At 63.1% G+C, this 5,407-nt stretch overlaps 1 long non-coding RNA gene across 2 annotated transcripts; it reads left to right on the plus strand.

The window, feature by feature from the left end:
* The first annotated feature begins 542 nt into the window (after window positions 1–542).
* On the plus strand, window positions 543–1,908 carry LOC119250507 (uncharacterized). 2 transcript variants are annotated; one of them, XR_005126299.2, is made up of 5 exons: window positions 543–670; window positions 742–808; window positions 950–1,116; window positions 1,425–1,538; window positions 1,868–1,908. It is a non-coding gene; the product is annotated as an uncharacterized LOC119250507 (long non-coding RNA). The 2 variants fall into 2 exon arrangements; XR_005126298.2 differs by having other exon boundaries at window positions 543–808.
* The last annotated feature ends 3,499 nt before the right edge of the window (window positions 1,909–5,407 follow it).

A 5,407-nucleotide genomic window follows, 5' to 3' on the forward strand; every position in this document is an offset into this window, starting at 1 on the left:
AGACTTTAAACTCACAGCTGGAAACACATCACCGCACCTGTAGGATATCTGAGGAGAAACACAACACACCCAGCTGGAGAGGTGGGTCTGAAATTCAGGAGGCCACCCAGGCGGAGAGCAGACCGCTTGAAGTCATCAGCGTGGAGATGCTCTCACACCCAAGACGGGAGCGCTGTGTGTCCCTCCCCTCAGCTGAAGCCTTCACTCCCAGTGGAGAGATACAAACCAGCCAGCCAGAAACACGGTCTGGAGAGATTAGGTGACTTCAGTTAACACCCTTTCAGTCCCTGCCAGAGAGCTTTGCCCCCAAGCAGGCCTCAGTCAACCCTGCCCTGTTCACTCCCCAGCTACAAATTACAAACTGCTCGTGAGGCACAGAGGGGGTCTTGGGGACCTTCTCTGCCAACTAGAGTTGCGTTGGACAAGTTGCCACGGACAGGCTCCTTGTTGGGTGTCTGCAACTGAGTCTCCTGCTCCCTCCTGCTCTTACAAAATGTGTTCTGTGATCTTATTTGATTCTGGAACCAGCAGGGTCGCCATGGGTGCCCCACACCCCTGGGCTCCAGAACCCAAGGGGGAAAGTAGAGAGAGTGGCAGCTGTCAGGAGCTGCCCTTGGCGACCCAGGACCAGGGCCTGTTGGAAGAAGGGATTGGAGCTGCTGAGACAGAGGTGAGGAGCCCCCCAAACAGTAGAGAGTTAGTGACCAATAGTCATCTTACCTGAGCTCCTACCTCAAGCAGGCACCGTGCTCAGCATGGCATAGTAATTACCACAACAGCCTCATGGGGTGACAAGTCCACTTTTGAGGTAAGGACAGAGGCTAGGACAGCCACTAACACAGGGTATGAGAGGGGGTGGTAGGACTTTGAACCCAGACCTTTGGCTCCAGAGCCTGCGGGTTCAGACAGAGGCATGTGCCCATCTTGTCTTTAAACCAATTTCTTCCAGGGTCGATCTGGTCTCTGCAAAGTCTCTGCAAATGATTCATCATCTTCCCAGTTGCTCAGACCAAACACCCGGGAAACACCACTTCCCTGCCCCACAATCGCCAGTGCCTGAACCAGCCCTCCTGTCTCTACCTTCGAAATAGGCCGGAACCTGCCCCATCTTGCCAGGTGACCCTCTCCCGCCCTCTCCAGCGAATTTAAGAAGCTTCCCCAGACTGCCCCCCTCCCGGCCCAGGCAGGCAAACAGTGGTGGCGATGGTGACGCAGGTAATAAATCGTAACCCTACTGAGCACCTTTCACGCCAGGCGGGCGCCGGGAGCCTGTTGTGCGTTCTCTCTTCTAATGCCACAACAGTCACCCTGGGGGACACGATCCTCTCCCCACTTTCCTGGTGCAAACTGACGGTGAGTCACTGAGACACTCCCCACACTTGGTTTATACGTTTTTGTCTACAAACTTTCCTCCACTCAAACAGGGGTTGTCTGTTTCTCCTGCCCTCACCCGCCTCACACACGCCGGGCGTGCCCCCAGGGCAGGTGAGCCGGTCGCTTTTTGGGTGCATGGAGCTGAGCAGAGGACGTGGCCCAGTGTAAGTCTTCTGTGACTCTGGATGGGTGGGTGGGTGTAGGGTGGGTGGGCGTGGATGGATGGCGAGTGGCTGGGCAGGTGGGTAGAGTTGTGGAGTGGTGGCTGGGCGGGTAGACGGGAAATGGGGGGCTGGGGGGAACGGGTGGTTGCATAGAGGATGGTGTCCATACAGCCCACTCTTCCAGCACGGTTCGTTTCCTAGATCCTCAGCTAGTTCCCCCGTCGACCGCAGTTGAAGGAGGACTTTTATATGTCAGGGGTGAGCATGGGGGCCTAGAGGCTGGGCCCAGCCCCTCTGACCGTCCCCTTCATGGTCACTCTCTAAATCAGCCTCACGTGCAGGTGCTTGAGAGGCGCACGTCGCGGAGGCTCCAGGTGAACCAAGTCTCCACGATGCTCGCTCCCCCGTCCACTGATGGACACCACTGACTCTGGCTCCCCCTCCTCAGCTTCCCAACCCCAGCTCCCAGCCAGCCCCCACCCCAGCCCGGAGCCAGCCCCCATGGCCGCAGCTGTCCGCACTTACAAAGCCCGACTGTTCGATAAGGCCGTGCCAGCTGGAAGGAGACGCTTCCCGTCCGACGGGAGGCTCTGCACGGAACCTGGGGGCAGCTGTCAGCTTGGGGGGAGCAGAACCAGATCCGGGCCTGCTTGGGGCCGGCACACTCCCTGCCCCCCGCAGCAGAGGCTCCCCTGGGCCTGGTCTTGGCTCCTAAAATTGGCTCCGGAGTGGAGGAGGGGGGTGTCCGTGGGAGGGAGCCCCCACCTCCAGGCCTCGGGGACCCCGCCTGAGGACAGGGTCAGGAGGCCCCTCGGGCCTGGGGCCGGGTGGGACACTCTTCTCCTGGTCACCAGCCCTCAGCAGTGAAGTCCGGTGATGTGCCAGGCAGAGCGGTTGACTGACCAGGATGGATGCCGGTGCCGACCACCGGGCTGCCAGGACAGCGCGGCCGCGAGTCCAGCGGGGTCCGGTGAGGAGCCGCGTGTCCCTGGAAGGCCTCTCTGCCAGGTTTGCGGGCAGCTGCGCAGACGGCCTGTCGGCCCACCGGCCAGCGCGCCACACCAATTTCCCAAGCACCTGCTACGTGCCACCAGCAGGCCCTCGAGACACCTGTGACCCCACGGCGCAGCCCCTCCCCGGGGCCAGCCCTGCCCACTCCCCGGGCCGGACCAGGACCAGCACAGCCGCCGCCTCTGCCAGCTCCTCGGATTCCTTCTGAAAGGCTCTAATTACATCCTGGGAGAAACAATTAGAACAAAACTAAGGGTTTTTTCCCTTCCTCCTCCAGGCGGGGTCTGTTTAATAACTTAATTAAATAAACAGAATTATAATTACAATGTTAATATTTCCTCTCCTTAACACCGAGCGCTGGGCTGGGAGAAGCCAAACCGGGAGCCCCCCCTCCACCAGCCGCCCGGCCCGCGCCGCCTGCGCCCACCCGGGGCTGGGGCCCAGCCGAGCTGGCAGGAAACTCAGCCGGGACCAGCACGTCCTCCCATCCTGAGTGTTTACCGTCGAGCTCAAACCACACCATGGAAATTACTCTGAAGCTCCTAATTGCACATTTCCTTCCTCCAACCATTTTCTCTTGACAGTCGACTTTGAAACGCTCACCACTTAGCTCTCCCTCGCGGGGGCGGGGAGGAGGTGGGGCTCCTGGGGCGGGAGCCTCAGGGCCCGGTCACTCTGGGCATCTCCAGGGAGGCCTCTGGGGGCCCAGCCACCCCCACCCGGTGCCCCGAGTCTGTGACACGTGATTGTGAAGTCCACCTGCCAAGCGATGGCGCTGGCGGGCTGCGCACAGTAGGTGCTCAGTAAGCGTCACGCTCTTCCTGCGCAGCTTCCGGGGAGGAGGCAGCGCGGGGCCTTCTGGGCTGGCTCCCCGGGGTGTGCAGCGAGACGTGGCCCGAGAGGCTGCCGCATGCCTGCCCGGCCCGGCTGCTCCTGCGGGGCAGTGAGGCCCGAGGCGCCTGCGTCCCTGTGGCCTGGCGTCCAGGGCGGGAGTTGTCCCGAGAAGCGTGGGCCTCACGCCTGTGCACGGACAGCCTAGCAGAAGCCCACGGCCCCACTGGCCACTCCCGAGCTGACTGGGCGGGCTTAGGGCTCGCCTGGGTTCGCCTAACGAGCCTTCTCTTGCCAGCTCGGAGCCGGCCTCGATGGCCCCGCTGGGATGGGCACAGCCACCTCCCGCGTGCGTCCCAGGCAGAGGTCAAGGCGATCTGCCTGGCTTCCTGCCCCCACAGCCTGCACCCCAAGGCCCACTCTGCGCCACTGCCTGAGCGTCTTCCCAGGCTCGGTCCCAGGACAGGGGCAGGCCACACACCTCCCCACCCAGCTCCGGCCCCTCCGGCCTCCTGGTGGTCCCGGCTACCCACCCCCCCAGTTAGTGCCGATGCTGCGGAGACCCGGGGAGGCCGGGTGGAAGTGGCTGCAGCAGCCTCCCCTGTGTGGCTGGGGCTGGGGCCACAGACGGGGGTGGGAGTTGGGGGGGAGGCCATGCCCTGCTGGCAGAGTGGAATGGGGCAGAGGCAGCGGGTGAGATGGACACATGAGACTCCCGGAAGCCGGAAGGGCGGGGTGAAGCAGAGAAACTGGGAACCGGCCCTGGAGACAGAAGGGACCTGGATTTGGAGGGATGTGGCGGGGGTGACGTTGCGTCCCCCAAACAGGGGTGCCAGGGAGACCAGGATGGGGCCATGATTGCCAGTTGGCTTGGGTTGTGGGGTTGGATGCTCTGTACCCCCAGGGGCAACCCCAAGTGGAGGGTGGGAGGTAGGTCTGGGGCACAGAGGTGCGTGGCCACCTGAGATGCCCGCGGCCGCTGCTCGTGTGCTGCCCCAGCATCACGCAGGGACCCCCAAGCAGAGCTGGGGCCAGCCCAGGTCCCACGGCCCTAGCCCAGCTCCCCGGATCTGCCGAGAGGATGCAGGGTGGACAAGACCAAGGGGGGTTCCCTTGAAAACACAACCCTTTCAGCTGCTTTCCCTGGGGATGACTGGCAAGACCCCAAATCTATACATTTTTCCTGGTGAAAAATAAAAGCAGGTCTGCCATGGTCACTGCCACCGCGGAGTGAGAGGGGACCCTCGGGCCCTGCAGCCCCGCTGGCCTCCTGCATCAGGACGGCCAGATGGAGCCGGCGCCCAGGAGGGCGGGGCCAACACTGGCCAGCTCCTGCAGACGCCCCCTGGAGGAGCCCCATCCCTCCATGCCAAAGCCCCCAGGGGAGCGCTGGGACCCCCAGATCATTTTTTCTGGCCAAGTCCTCTCCCCAGGCCCCATTGCTAATTAAGCAACTGAGACTTGTCCTCCCCCTTGGGGGGGTCTATAAGCCTCGAAAACTTAGCACACCCCAAACTGAGCCCTCCTGTCCTCTCTGCCCCCACATTGCTGCCACACCTCCGACTCACCCCCCCTCTGTCACTGTCACCGCTGGCCCCTGCCCCTCCGGGAGGACCGCAAGCCAGGCCTGAAGCAGCACATTCTGGGCCCAGCAGCAAAGGGCGGCGTCACCCCACAAGATACCAGGTGCTCCCCAAAGGGAGTGAGGAACCCTGGAGGCAGAGCTGGCGGTGGTCAGAGGGCACCCCCCCGCACCCCCCGCCCCGTCTTCCGCCTGTGCTTCTTCACTTGAAAGACCTGCGCCCGCCGTGTGGCTTGCACAGGTGGTGCTCCCAGCAGCCTGTCCCTCTCCGGCCTCTGTTATCCGGGGTATTCCTAGGAGAGAACTGGCCGCTGCCCTCCATGGACACGCCCCGCGCCAGCTGCAGCCCCCGACGCCCCCCAAGCGCTGAGCGGGGCAGAGTCAGCAGGGCCCGCTGGTCCCGTCCTGGTCCCGCCGAGGCGCGGCCCAGCAGGATGCCTTACCC

This window comes from Talpa occidentalis, unplaced genomic scaffold, assembly GCF_014898055.3.
Source record: "Talpa occidentalis isolate TD23 unplaced genomic scaffold, MPIMG_talOcc4v2.1 talOcc4.17, whole genome shotgun sequence".
Lineage (NCBI taxonomy): Eukaryota > Metazoa > Chordata > Mammalia > Eulipotyphla > Talpidae > Talpa > Talpa occidentalis.